Source organism: Lissotriton vulgaris, chromosome 3_1, assembly GCF_964263255.1.
Source record: "Lissotriton vulgaris chromosome 3_1, aLisVul1.2, whole genome shotgun sequence".
Taxonomy (NCBI): domain Eukaryota; kingdom Metazoa; phylum Chordata; class Amphibia; order Caudata; family Salamandridae; genus Lissotriton; species Lissotriton vulgaris.
The window spans coordinates 1,401,650,804-1,401,665,530 of record NC_141689.1 but is presented as its reverse complement, the minus strand read 5'-3'; the positions used below and the strand labels follow the sequence as shown (position 1 = coordinate 1,401,665,530).

The window sequence follows — 14,727 nt, the reverse complement described above, 5'->3', positions numbered from 1 at the left end:
ACCTAGCCTTATCTATTGGCCTTTTCTGCCTTCCTGAGATGCGAGTTTAAAACAAAAAGTAGGGGAAACGAATCCATTAAATTATAGAAGTAGGGGCACGCCGTGCCCTGCCAATCCCGCCCCTTTCTACCACTGACCTCACCTCACTTTATGGGCACTCATCGCGCATGAGGGACCTCGGACCACACATCACAGGAACATGCTGCTGCTGCCCAGCCCTTCTGTCTTCAAGTTGGCAGCAGACACGGGGCAAGGTCGAGGTCAGTCAGCAGAAAAATTAATCAGTGCACTGCCACTGTAGGCAGCGGAGGTGAGAAATAATTCCCGGAGCCTCAGGGGTGCTGCTCCACACAAGAGTTCAAAAGGGCAGAGGCAGGGGACGTCACATGACCCACCCGCCCCCTATCTCAGCCCTTTTGAACTCTTGTGTGGCGCAGCATCCCTGAGGCTCCAGGAATTATTTCTCTCCTCCGCTGATTCCTGCGCCAAGGTGTTACTTAGGCGCAGGAACCTGGAACCTTCCACAACTTCTTTCTCACTCAGCAAGCACTGAGTGCATCACTGCAGAGACCCTTTGAAGTAGTGCTTCCACTTCAAACGGTGGCCACGCTGCACTGGCCTGTTGTGGCAGCCTTTATAATTTATTTGGGTACACTGACTGTGGGTCAGTGTACCCACATAAATGATAAAGGCTGCCACAACAGGCCAGTGCAGCGCGGCCGCCGCCCTCAAAATAGTGCGGCCTGGGGCAGACCGCCCTCCGGCCCCACCCAAGCTATGCCGCTGCACCTGGTCCATCTGTCCCTTCACAGCACCTCCTCACATTTTTCAGACAAAATTGCAATATAATAGAGCAATATGGCAGTATTGTCCCTTATGATGGCATCATCGTAGATGGTAATTTAATAATAGACTATTACAGTGAAATCTGATTGTATTTATTAAACATAACACAAAGTCAATCCATCATTATTTTCCTTTTCATGTCTTTTCATACACGACTCCCCTATCTGTTACACTACTATGTCATCATTTAGAACATTTACAGTTTAAGAATATCTTATGGTAGTAGACATCAAGAACCACTAGCCAAAACCAAATCAATTGGATTGTTAAAAAGCCCATAGATGTTGTGCATGCCCAACTGTTAATATATCTAACAAAATAATTTGACATGTGGAAAGCAATGCATGGGACACAACAATGCGAATAGCATATTTTTACAAATGACATCACTTATGCCAGGCCACCTAATTACATATCTCCTAAATTATCTAACTTCAACTCATAAGTACCATTTCCTGGAACAGCCATATAGATCCTTATAGAATGTGAGCTCTATTGCTAACAGTCAGCAGAGTCACTATGCTTTGTAGCAGTATTTAGTAGTATTGGGCTGTGTTTATAGCCCACTTGTAGTATTAACCGATCCCATAATGCTTTACTTCCTAATTTGATTTCTAAGCCAGGATTCTATTTGCTATGTCATGTGACTATAAATGGGTGTTTCTCATGCCTTTCTAATACTATCAAAAGTCATTGCTTCACACTAGTTCATTTTCTTGCTTCATTTTGGTTTTCGGTGGCATTGTTTTTTAGATTTCAATAACTACCATGGCACTTTCTAGATACTTTCGAGAAAGTACCATGGTACGTCTCTTTAAAAGGTCTATGAAAAATACATTGATGGAAAAATGTGTTTTGGGACGCCCCCTTTGTTCTTTGCTTGCCCTTAACTGAATCCACAAAGCTTTGCATCATCACCCAATGTAGAAAAAAGAATAGGTATGCAAAGGTTTCTGGAAATTCATCAAGCGATGACAAAGTTATTAGCAAGCAAAAATCTGAGAAACTCATATCTAATGGAAACCCTAACTATAACTACAGAGTGGCTATCTATCTATCTATCTATCTATCTGTCTATCTATCTATCTATCTATCTATCTATCTATCTATCTATCTATCTATCTATTTGTCTGTCTATCTATTGATCAATCAATAGATATCCATATATAGATATATATTTATATTCATAGCTAAATATAGAAGGTGGTAGATAGATAGATAGATAGATAGATAGATAGATAGATAGATAGATAGATAGATAGATAGATAGATAGATAGATAGATAGATAGATAGATAGATAGATAGATAGATAGATAGATAGATAGATATGGCTATGTAGAGCAGGTTATGCAGTGAATGCAATACTTTTGTAGGTCTATATTTTGAGTGCAATATAGTTTCACACAACCACTTATAATCACAGTCTATTTGTACGTTTAAATGCACAATCTGAATACTACATGTTGTATGTTACAATTGTATAGTGACACATTCTGGAGCTGGCTTTGTTGTATTTGTTTTTATTACAGGAGACATCGTTCTTTAGTGCAGTACTATGTAGGGTAGGCATTGTACCGAAGCTCATCTTGAGGCTGCACGGCAGTGGCATTTTCATTTAAATTGATCCAATTTTTATGCTGGTACACCGGTCTAGTTGTAAAACAGTGTCATTAGTTACATTCAGGTTTACAAGACTTTCGTGTTCTTTGGGTAAAAGGTCACCTTGAATATTAACCATTGTAAAACACAGTGCCAAAATCATTGCAGTGCACTTTGTTCATTGTGTGGCATGCTACAAATCCAGCAAAGGTTGATTTAACTTCGTTTAAAGCAATGCCATTAAGAATTAACTTTCGAAAATTTGCTAAAATTTTAAAAATGAAGTATCTATTAAAGAAAAGGATCAAACCACAAAAATCACAATTAAGGTCCCTCTAAAGTGCTTGTCATCATATAATGTGCATTTGGACGATTTGCAGAAGACCAAATGCATTATGGGATGATAAAGCTCACCTTGGAGAGGCTTAATGCTTAATTAAAAGGACGAGTGCTGCTATAAATGCACCGATGAGATAAAGCCGTGCTCATTCTTAAATCTTACAGAGCCAAAGTGTCTGGCTGAGTTTTAATTAATAGAGTTCTATATGGGTTTCTCAGAAATAATAGTAAAACGTGAAAGAAGAAAACGATGCCCCTGAATAAAAACTATAGAGTGTGTTTTTTTTTCAAATATTCCCCAAGAAATAATTTCAATGCAATTTAAGGGCTATGTATCCTAATAAAAGTCACGTTTTGGAAGATGGAAGCTTTTACTCAATGCACCAATCTGGTCCACTCACTGGAAGGAATAGCAGATGTTCATTCTTGTGACGTTCACTTTGTTCATCCCTTGACCGCAGTTCAGTAGTGAATGTTTCTCTTATATCTTGCTAAGTTGCCTTTAAATTCTTTTACATCACCAGAAAGTTACAAAAGTTATGGCATGACTATATCATGAAGAGCGGATGAACTCCCATCAATGCGGAACCATCTGTGGGTGAAATAAATGCAATAGCATGCACTGGCAAAACCACGAGGTCTTGCTTTCACAAGCTGGTGCGATTTTTATTTCTTATTTTATTGCAAAAATATGACACAAAAAGAAAAAAACTGAAAACAAGGTGCCACCTAAAAGGTCTGCCATTTAATTGCAGTCCAGATTTTAATTTTAGCAAGCAGGTTTACTTATAGCAGGTATACAAACCCTTTTTATGTTGAATGCATATGACAGGTAAGTATCATCCTTATTAATGGAACGGAAGATAATATTACCTTGCATTACTGTATCCTGAAGGCAAGAGGGGTTATTTACTATTGGACTCATTTAAAGTTTGGTGAACCGGTACTTTCTAAGACTTATTGTAATCAATATTACAGTAAGATAGCCTGTCTGCCTTGTTACAAGTGCATTAACATATAATGCACTTGAAATGAGCTGGATGGGATATCCTTCACCCTTGTGATAGAGTACCCATCTACCAAACTCTGAGCCTGGCCCCAAGTCTGAGCGCAGGTGTCAGCATGGTGGAACAAGATCCAAAACATTACATTTTGCCTTTGGGGGAAGGAAAAAATGTGCCACATGAGCCCTCGCGCAAACTTTAGTAAATGTAAACTATATTTTAAACACACAAGGATGAATAAAAAATAAACGGGATAAAGGATGGGAAAAAAAGTATGGGCAACCTAAAGTAATGGCCTACCTGCCTTGGCCTTGCATTGAAGTGCACTTCTTTTTAGGTAATTGTGCACTTATGCTCAGGAGAAAATGCAATTCTCACAGTGGCAGAGAGCAAAGAACTGAGGTCAGCTGACCCAATAACCCACTTGTGTGTCATGATGGCAGGAGCAAAAAGTGCATGGCAGTTGAACAGATCAATTGATGAAGAGGGCCGACCCATGCGTATTGATTTATATATAAATGCTTTGTATTACATGAGTTTACCAAGTCTCTCTTGCCCAAACCTAAAAATGATGTTACCAGTGAAGACTCCCTAATTTATTACTAAGGACCTGCCAAAGAATGCATAGAGAAATGGAGGAGAGACCATGGATGGGATTGGCGAGCTTTGCACGCCTTGGATACCTATTTTAATTTTAGGTCTACAAAAAAGAGAAATGCAGAGACCAAAAGGAAGTGGAATGGATTGTGTAGGAGTGACGAGAAAATTATAGTATGAAGAAATTCTGTGTAGGAAGTTGGAACTTGAGAGAGGGAAGAAACGAGTCCAGCAGCATGCTGAGGTGGAAAATAGTATCCTTTACATAGACCTTACCATCTAGATAACTCACGCACGCTGAACGAACCAATAAACATTCTCAGCCCATTTCTAAGTCTAAGCAGCACTTCATGAAACGTATCGTCAAATAAGACGGTCTGCTTTCTTCCTACCTTGTATGGCCTCTCTTTTTAATCAAACAGTCTGGAAAAAGACGCATACAAGACTTAGGAGAAACTCTAGATCCATTATTAGGATGGGAGTGACAATCCAGATTTGGACCCCCTTCGCACACGAAATAGGAATACAATTTGAGAGCAAACTGCAGATGTTCCTATAGTTTGTGGGAGGTGAAACCTGCTGCCAATGGTGGTAGCAGCAGGTTTCATTTCCGAGAGTTTGCACATCTCAGAAGTAGTATAACACATGATAAACCGTATTAGTCCCCATTCAGGAATTCCCAACTGGTAAACTGGCTCAAATTGTGCCTTACCTAATTTTTGCACCGCGCAATATCACAAGGTAGTGAGTTCGCAAGGCAGCACACATGGAAAAAGCAAAAACCAGAAGTTTTTTCAATGCATAAAATAACGCTTTTAAAAATCACTTAGATGGTTAATTAAATGTACATTATAACACAAAATTAGATACACCGGAGCCTGAAGGCACCTCAATAAATAAACAATAGCACAAGGGCATAAAACAATCATAATAAGTCTTAGAAATTCCCTAGCCAAAATTAGGGAGGACTTTCATATATTTTTGACAATTAGCAATGAATAAGTAAAATGTTAAGCAAATAAGTTGTTTTCGTTTGAAATAAAGTTTTAATTCTAAATAAAAATATTTACAATGTTTTTGCACATTATTGTGGCAGCTGTGAAAAGATAGGGAAGGACCACTGGTGCAGAGCAAAATTGTCCCCACTTTATATGTCACAAAAATTTAATAGATCCAGGACGTGAACGTGGACTTAGCCCATGCTTCTTGTGTGATTTAACAATTATTTAGGCATCGCACTTGACGTCAGTATTAAAGACAGCATTCATTGTAGGATTAGAGGATACTCTTATTTTATGCTTTTTAGCATAACTGATAGATATATTATTTGAAGTCTTGATGAAATAAACTATCCCTACTTAGTAGACAATGTGCTTACTATAAAGATGAAATTCGACTTTCATAATATGTGTTTTAATAATTTAAATAACATTTATTGATTAGCATACTTAATAGAAACCATCCTCATATATGCAGAATGTGATTTCACTTGAAACGATGAAGAGCTTATGTAAAGTGCGCATTAAAGTTACTTGTATATTTAATTTAAATGTAGTTCCTAACCATACTTACACAGGATCATTTTAAAGATTTACTGTATGTTACATGCAATGTAAATTTTTGATGTATTTGTGCAAACATTTGCACCCACATTAAATGTGCACCATTGAGTTAATGCTTTAACTTGCTCTGACTAGGCCTGTATTTCACCATGCTACATTAATACTGTTTCCATTTTCTGCTAATGTGATATTTCTTGCAGATATTCACATGCATTGTTAGTTTGAGAATAGATATAACACTGTTCTAGTTATAGAGGAGAGAGACTGAGAAGAAGACCTTTATAAAATAACACACGGAGCCAGAGTGTCAACTGAAAGGCCTATTCAGAAATGTTATGATCTAACCTTTGCATGAGAAGATGTCAACCCCATGGCCAGTGTGAGATTTTTCCCTGATGTTGCAGTTTGCAACATGAGAAATGGATGAAAACAATGGACCCCTGATAATGCGTTCAAAGGGTTGTTACCCAGAGGACCCTTGTGTGTTATAACTTAAAGGTCTATTAGCATGTCGGGTGGATTGCCACTGATTGCATGGAACCCCCTTGCATTTGAATGCACAACGTGGCAGGCACTGCGCAGTGCTGTGTGCACCGCCCGCCACAATGTTATGCATGGGTGATGCCACTGCAATTGTTGCATCCTAATTGCAGGTGCAGGACTGCCGCACCACTGGCGGCCAGTCTCAGCACCGCTAGGGTGGCGTGCGGATGAAAGTCCGCCAGCCATCCTAATAGGCCCCTGAGTGTCCATACCATTGAATTAAAAACCTTTCCCGGTTTCTTTCAGATACCATTTGCAGACTCTCTCTTGTGGACTTCTTGCAGACATCTCCTCTGATTTTACCCTTCCTAATGATTTTGCGAGGATCAGGCCCTTATGCTTACCTTTTTCCTAATTGTGGCCGGCCAGGGCTGGACTGGCCGTAGCGGGTACGGGCTTTGGAGCAGGGGCCGATTTTGTTACCGGGGCGGTTTTATCGGCCCCCTGTAACAGAAGCAGCAGCAGTGTTTTCAACGTGCACGCCAGTGCGACTCAATTGCCAGGGCTGGTTTGCGTTCCTAGTCCAGCCCTGATTGTGAATTAGACTAACACTTGTTCTCTGATCCATAGAAAACTCTTTAATGAGCTTCTGAAATGCTGACACCTTCCTACTGAAATTTTGCTTTCGTTGATCTAATTTCCTTTATGGAACTTCCCTGATTTAAGAGATTTTTTAGGGTACTGAACCATCATCTTAGCTTGGACTCTGATTTAAGAGATTTAGATTATTCAATGTATAGATGAGAGAATTTTAGACTTTTCTCTGGGCATCGCATCCCTGTATTTCTCGTTTTTATATCTGCTCTAACTGAACTGTTTTCTGCCTAATATTTGTCTGCCTTCATTTCTGTCGGAGGTTGGGTTTACCCATTGTTATTCTGTACCTTTATAGCATGGTGTTAAGAGTTTTGTATCTGAACTTGATTATCAATTTGCAATAAACATTCTTAACTATAGTTACTGATTCCTATTTCCTATTGTGTAGCCAAATAGGTTAGACTTTTAATTGATACTGACTGGTGACATGCCCTTCAATCAATCAATCAATCAATTAATCAATCACTTTATTGCTGCCTTAAGCCATAAAAGGACAGAAGATAAAAGACAACAATAAAACCATATTTAGAAATAACATTTAAAAGGGCGATAATGTGAGCATTAGCCCATAACTCTTTGCTTTTAGACGGGCTCCAGCAACAGGGAGGCTCCAATCAAAATATCAAAATAAATAAATAAAACAGCTGATTTCTCCCACACTGAACTGTTTCCTTGATTGTGTGGCGAGCTAATCCTAAAACCTAGCAAGGAACTGGTGAAATGCTGAGTCTCCCAACCCTCAGTGCGCATGAGAAAGGTCAGTCGGAGGAAGATATTTAGTGAGGAAAGTGGGCCTACAAAATGCTGAATCATCACCATTGGATGTCTTTAATACTTTTCTAGGCAATTATCCATTTCTACCCATACCTTAGAAGACGAAACACTGTCATGCTCCAGTAACTCTGCTCAAAGTTCAGGATGTTGTTGGAGATATGATATTGCAGAAAACAACAGGTTTTAATATGTTTCCCACAAATATATATATATATAAGCAGTTTTTGGATGGGTTTCATCTAATTTTGTGCTGTCTATTCCCTTATATTGTGAGGAGTGCATCACACTGGTGGTTTGTAAGTGACTTTACACATTTACTGCAAAACAAAGAAACAATTTAAGTAATTTCATAAATTACAGGCTCATGTCACTGTTTCAGGTAGAAATTAAATGCTGTTATGAAAGGGCTCTGCAGTCATTTGAAGTGACTTGTTTGAATGTGAATTGAGAGAAGCCAGTGACTACTACAAGCAAAGATGTTGAAAAATGTTTGATCATGTGGATTTTATTTATGGAAAATATTTCGGGTAAATCTCGCATTACTTCTGGTTTTGGCAATGCATTTCGGGCATTTTATAGGAAAGCAAAGGCAGTTGTTATAACTAACATTGTGAGATTGTACATCTTTACGTTAGGTGGTGGTGCTAATTAAGAGTGCATACCTCCAACTCTTTATTATTTCCAGGGCTTCTCCCTTCCATGGCAAGTCCACAACCTTCAAACAAGTAAAGTGTATATCACTGATTGAATCTGATCACCCATCTTAAAAGTGTTCATTTATCTCCATGATATTTTTTATGTCCATTGATTCAAATAGGATCTCTGTCCAAAACCCTTCAATCTCACTCTTTTTTTGAGGTTTAAACATTTCAGGATGCGGACAGCCAATCTATGTATGTTCATTTTGGATGTGAAACCTTTGGCAATTCATCAGTATAGTAGTTTCTTTTGGAATATCAACTAGTGAGATACGTTATATTCAGAGGACATGTCATATCCAGAAAATACAATGATCCACAAGGACCTGATGATCATGTATGGTTGCCTCTGGTCATAAATAAACTGAGGATAATCAGGGTTCTTCCAATTACACATCACTGTACTAAGGAGCCTATTAAATCATTACTATTGGTTGATTACTCAGCAGAAATCTCATTAATTCAAGTCCAGGAAGTTCTTCTCCAAGTCCTTACTTTCTGGAGCCAACTTCCTATAAATAGGCACCCTTACAATTCTCTTGATACTTTAAAATAAGGATCTCTGTCCCAAACAATAGCTTTAGTTTTTCTTCTTCGACATTTCCATAATTCCTCTCTCTACTTTCATCACTTCTTGTAGTTCTGAAGCATGTCTTATGAGAAAGTAAAAAGGGAATAAGGAAGAAATCAGGACTGGGTTGAGGATGATCTGGACTCAGAATAGTGAAGATCACCAGGTACCTCCAGTAAGCACCACGGAGCTGCATCAAAGTGAGAATCACCAAATATTGCAGTAATTTCCGGTGTCATAAAGTGAATACCAAAATGTGTACACACTTCTTTAACACCCAAAATTCACCAGACTCTTTTCATTGAGTGATTCTTGAAACATTCACTAAAATCAGCAAAGAAGCTTTGTTTTACAAAGAACAAAGATGGGTGTATCGTCTGTCTTCTGGCAGACAAGGACTGAATGAGGACATTCCTTGGAGCGATTTACCCACTCAAAAACTCCCTTGGAATAACATCTTATCACTTCATCACTGACACCTATTGCCCTTCATTAGACCCAGTACACTAAGATTCACATTTATGTGGTATTACATATTGGGGATACTTTTCAGGAGATGATAATGTAGCCTTATTGTGAACTTTACTCCACTCCAAAATGGCCCCCAATCTTTCCAAAGATTACAAAATGGCCCCCTCCTCCTTTTCTTCTATTTACCATGAACGGAGAACCCGCCAATCTCACGATGGTTGCCAACCAAGATTGCACTTAAACTCGACACAGAACTTATTAGGTTATTCTCCTATCTGCATTTCACACAGTGTGGGGCAGAGCAATATATATCTTAAGTAGCCTAACGTCCGCTCACCATTTATATACCTTTTATTTAAAATAAGAAGGATACCCGGGTGGTTGAGTGCTTTATTAATTCCACAACCTCCAAAACCATGTACCGGATCAGGGTAGTTTCCATAGCCTCCAAATGTAAAAACTGATGAGCTGCTCAAATTAGGGTACCCACTCCAAGATGGCGCCTGCAGTATAGAGAACAGCACAATGACTGTCCTTCCTCACGTGAGCGGTCCAGCAACATCCGGTAGCAATCAGGAGTTAACGAGGAGGAGCAGAGGTATTTAAACCAGGCTTTTTCACTACAACATACCTCACGGTCCCGGCAAGTGGGTAGGTCCTTGGACACATTTTGTACTACACAAACGTGAGTACTTTGTTGACCTTTATGTTCTGTGGATGTTCCGCACTGCCAACCCCTGTTAAAGGGCTTCCCAGCCAGTTTAAAACATTCAACTAGGCAGATGCACTTTCCTTACCTCCTCTCGCTTTTTTGGTTTCTTTATCCAAACTTCAGTAACAAATATGAAGCTTGTGTTGTTCCACCATAACTGGTATTACTTTTTAATGATGTGGGCAATGTTAATGAGCTACCCTTAATTGATGTGCACTTCTCTATGTGCCAGATAGCGTGATGTAGGAGCATGTCACTATATGTTCTAAGGAGGCCCACATATCCAATCCTCTAGTCTATTCAATTAAAACACTATTAACATAGTAAGTTGGCAGCTTTTAACTGTTCCTTTTTATCTGCATACCCCTGTAGTATATGGGGAAGTTCCTCATATCTTGACCTGCCAGGGATTGATGAAGCAGTAGTATATCCCAATTAGGGTGAGTCTTGTGCTCTTTCTGCAGTTTTTGGTTTTTAATACACGGATGTGGTCACTACACACAAGAGCAATAATGTGACCACTTCAATATTGGGCACCTGGTGTTTATATGCCTGTAATACCTCACCACTGTGTGCTGTGATTTAGAAACACAGGGAATAGGACAGTAGCGTTTGATATTTGTGATATTGGTTTGACATGATACATTAATATGTGGTTTTCTCTCCATAATAGGTAGAAACAGTACTACCAGCCATTAGACAGAGTAAGTCATGGTGGATTAAATCCCAAACATTAAATCATTATTGTTTTCCGGTCCACCTTAGTGTAAATAGTTTTTTTACTTTAGGTCCTGACGAATCACCTCTAGACTGGTAGAATTGCGAACACGGAAGAGCGCCACACCTAAGACAGTAACTTAACATTGTGCCTTTCGTCTTTATTTTAATCAGGGTAGGAGACCACACAATTAAAGTTATTGTTGCTGGTAATCCCAACCCTGTTTAACTCACATAAACATCACACACCAAACATCAAAAACTTTCAAGCAGAAATAGCTCAGGAAGAAGATTATGGAGCATAAGGCGAGCGCTACTCACTTGGCAGCTAAAGACATTCTTAAAGCTCAGCAGAAAAATACATTGGTGGCGACAGTACACAAATGTAATGCAAAACATATGGAGAGCACATGCAGGGTATTTGACATTGACTACTACTTGGCACAAAAGATCACCCTTTCATGGACCACCCTGATCTAATTCTCCTTCAGGCAAAGAGTGGCAGTGCCCTGGGCAGTGTGTTGATCACTGGAGTGAACTATTCAATTTTTGTTGCAGATAAGAGGCTAAATATTCTCGTTGTGTGACGCAAGGCTTATCACGGGGAAACCAAAATCCGCAGAGGAAGATTTTGTTTTCTTTTTCAGATATACCAGTCCAGCCTTCTAGAAGGAAGCTCTAAATTATAACATGGCTACTAGTGGCTTATCTGTTTCTCCTCTGCAAGTCTCTGCAGTCTTCAACAATTGACTTCCTACAATCACTGAAGCACCAGTGTGTTAGAGGGGAGTCTTGTCCAGTGCATCCAGCTAGTGATGAGGCTTGTAAAACTCTGCAAAAGTCTGCCAAGGACAGTCCACCTTTACAAAAACTTCAACGTGTGCCAGAGAAAGAAACTGTCAAACTCCCTGACTGCTGCAACACTAAACAGTGGTATTACTTTCAAGAGGAATATAAATGGTTGTACCTTATGTCAGGCAATACTGGATGTTCTTCCTATAAACAGGCTAACTTAACAGGTATTTCAGTGCACAATAACACCCAGGGCATACGCATAAGTAAAGGGTAGGCAGATGGCAAGGTTGGTCCTTCCAGTGATGGAAAAACTTTCAGGCAGAAACAGCTCAGGAAGAAGATTATGGAGCATAAGGCGAGCGCTACTCACTTGGCAGCTCAAGACATTCTTAAAGCTCAGCAGAAAAATACATTGGTGGCGACAGTACACAAATGTAATGCAAAACATATGGAGAGCACATGCAGGGTATTTGACATTGCCTACTACCTGGCAAAAAAGATCACCCTTTCATGGACCACCCTGATCTATTTCTCCTTCAGACAAAGAGTGACAGTGCCATGGGCAGTGTTTTGCACAGCAATGTGACTGCAATTGAAATAATCAAACACATTGCACTAGAAATGCAACACAGATGGGCCTGTTATATCAGACAACACAAACCAAAGATCACAGTATTAATTGAGAAGATCACAGTATTAATTTATGAGAGCACTTCTATTAGCAATACATTGTCTACCTTAATCATCTACCTCTGTGGCATTTTTGGAAATGAAAGTAAGCCAGTGACCATCCATTTCGGCCTTCAGGAGCTGCCAGAAACAAATACCCTTGGGGTAAAGACAGCTCTCCTAAGCTACTTCAAAAAAGTTGGACTCACAAAAAGTCTGCTACATGAGAGTTTGATTGCGGTTTGTTCAGATGGAGCAGCAGAAATTTTTGGTAAAATAGGAGGAGTAGCAGCATTGCTAAAAACGGAATTTCCAAATCTTTTACTGACATGGCACTGTTTGGCTCACAGACTAGAACGTGCTGTGGCAGATACAGTTGATGATGTTGCAGGGTTCAATCACTTTAAGATTTTCATGGACTCATTGTAAGCCATATACAGCATGTCACCCAAAAATCAGAGAGAGCAAAATCTGGCCACCAGCGAGCTATGTATACAGCTTCAGAAGATGCTTGATACTAGATGGGTAGCATCCAGTTACAAATTTGTGAAAGCTTTTTGGAACTGTTTCCCTGCCTTGTGCAAACATTTTGAGAATGCTTCTAAAGACCCATCCAGAACCAGAAGAGACCGGAGTAAGTATTAAGGTCTCTTTGAGAAGCTTACATCCTATTCTTTTATCAGAGATTTGGGGGTAATGTGTAACGCACTTCAAGAGCTCAAAGACTTATCACTCTCCTTACAGAGGAGGGACATTACAATTGTTAATGCCCACAGACTTTTGGTCAGTCAAGTCCTCATATTTAGAGCAATGAAGTACTCACCAGGGTAGTTTGCTTCTGCAGTTAAGAGAGCAGTTGACGAGAGCAAATTCAAGAATATTCCTCTTTTCCATGGAAGAAGTAGGTCTGTTGCCCTAATCAAAATCTGTTTTACCAAAATCTGTCTGTAAATATCAATAAACGATGTGCCCCTGATTCTGAGAAAGAACTTATAGGCAGCTTCAGAGTGCTAGATGCAGGCAACTTGCCTGCTGTTGATGAATGCATTCTTCAAGGTGAAACAGACTTCCAGAAGCTGTGTTCAGAGTTTCAGCTGCCAGCAAGAGATACAATACAAGCTTTTAGACTTTTCAAAGACTTTAATGGAAACCCCTGAAGCATAAAAAAAGTTAGTAGTTTGCATGGAAACCCTGCCAGCAAGTAATGCAGATTGCGACAGAGGTTTCAGCGCAATGAACTTCATTGCTTGTCCAACAAGGGACTATCTTCTTGTAGAGACCATTTCTTCATGCTTATGGGTAAAACTCATTGGTCCTCCATTTGAAACATTTGACGCAAAGCTGTATGTAAAGAGTTGGCTGGCAAAAGGTAGAATGTCTGCTGAAGAAAATTGTTGTGAGAAACCCCAGCAAATTAGACACAGTGAATATCTTCAAGGGTTTTGGGAAATCCTGCAATAGATTTCTAAGTAATGTAAATCATTTTTACATGTTTTTTTATCGTGTTTGGTATTTTTATGGCTTATCTATATAAAACAAATAGATAAAAATGTAAATGTTCGTTTGTTCAAAATCGTAAATCTCCGAAAGTTCTTAACCGATTGCTTTGAAATTTTGACACAACGTTGGATTCAAATACGCACGTGTTTTTATATACACAACGTTGGATTCGAATACGCGCATGTCGAATACACATGTGTTTCTAATCGAAAGCCCGAACAGACACATAAAAATGTCAATGTTCGTTCGTTCTAAATCAGAAATCTCCGAAAGCTCTTCACCGATTGCTTTGAAATTTTGACACAACGTTGGATTCGATTAAACGCGTGTTTATATATACACAACGTTAGATTAAAAACCGTGCGTGTCCATACGCCGAACAGACCCTATTGATTTGGTAGCTGTGCAACACCTACAAGGGACGCATAGAAACAATAGTCTACACATATTAGGATAGACAGTTGGTGTCTGGATGGCAGACTAGGAAGTGGGTGGAGGGAGGGAGGGAGTTGGTTCACTTTGCAACATTAAGAAAGGACGCATACAAACAATAGTCTACATATATTAGGATGGACAGTTGGTGTCAGGATGGCAGACCGGGAAATGGGTGGAAGGAGGAGTTGGTTCGTTTTCAGGATTCAAGCAAGCCGGGCCGACGACGGCTGAAATGCCAGAAACCGGTCCCCGGAAGCTTGTCTCCTTCCCAGTATAAGAATTGGCTTGGTAGTTTGG

At 39.6% G+C, this 14,727-nt stretch overlaps 1 pseudogene; it reads left to right on the top strand.

Annotated features, from left to right (window-relative positions):
* The window catches only part of LOC147727969 (E3 SUMO-protein ligase KIAA1586-like), a 54,306-nt pseudogene extending 40,350 nt beyond the window's left edge, over nucleotides 1–13,956 (top strand).
* The last annotated feature ends 771 nt before the right edge of the window (nucleotides 13,957–14,727 follow it).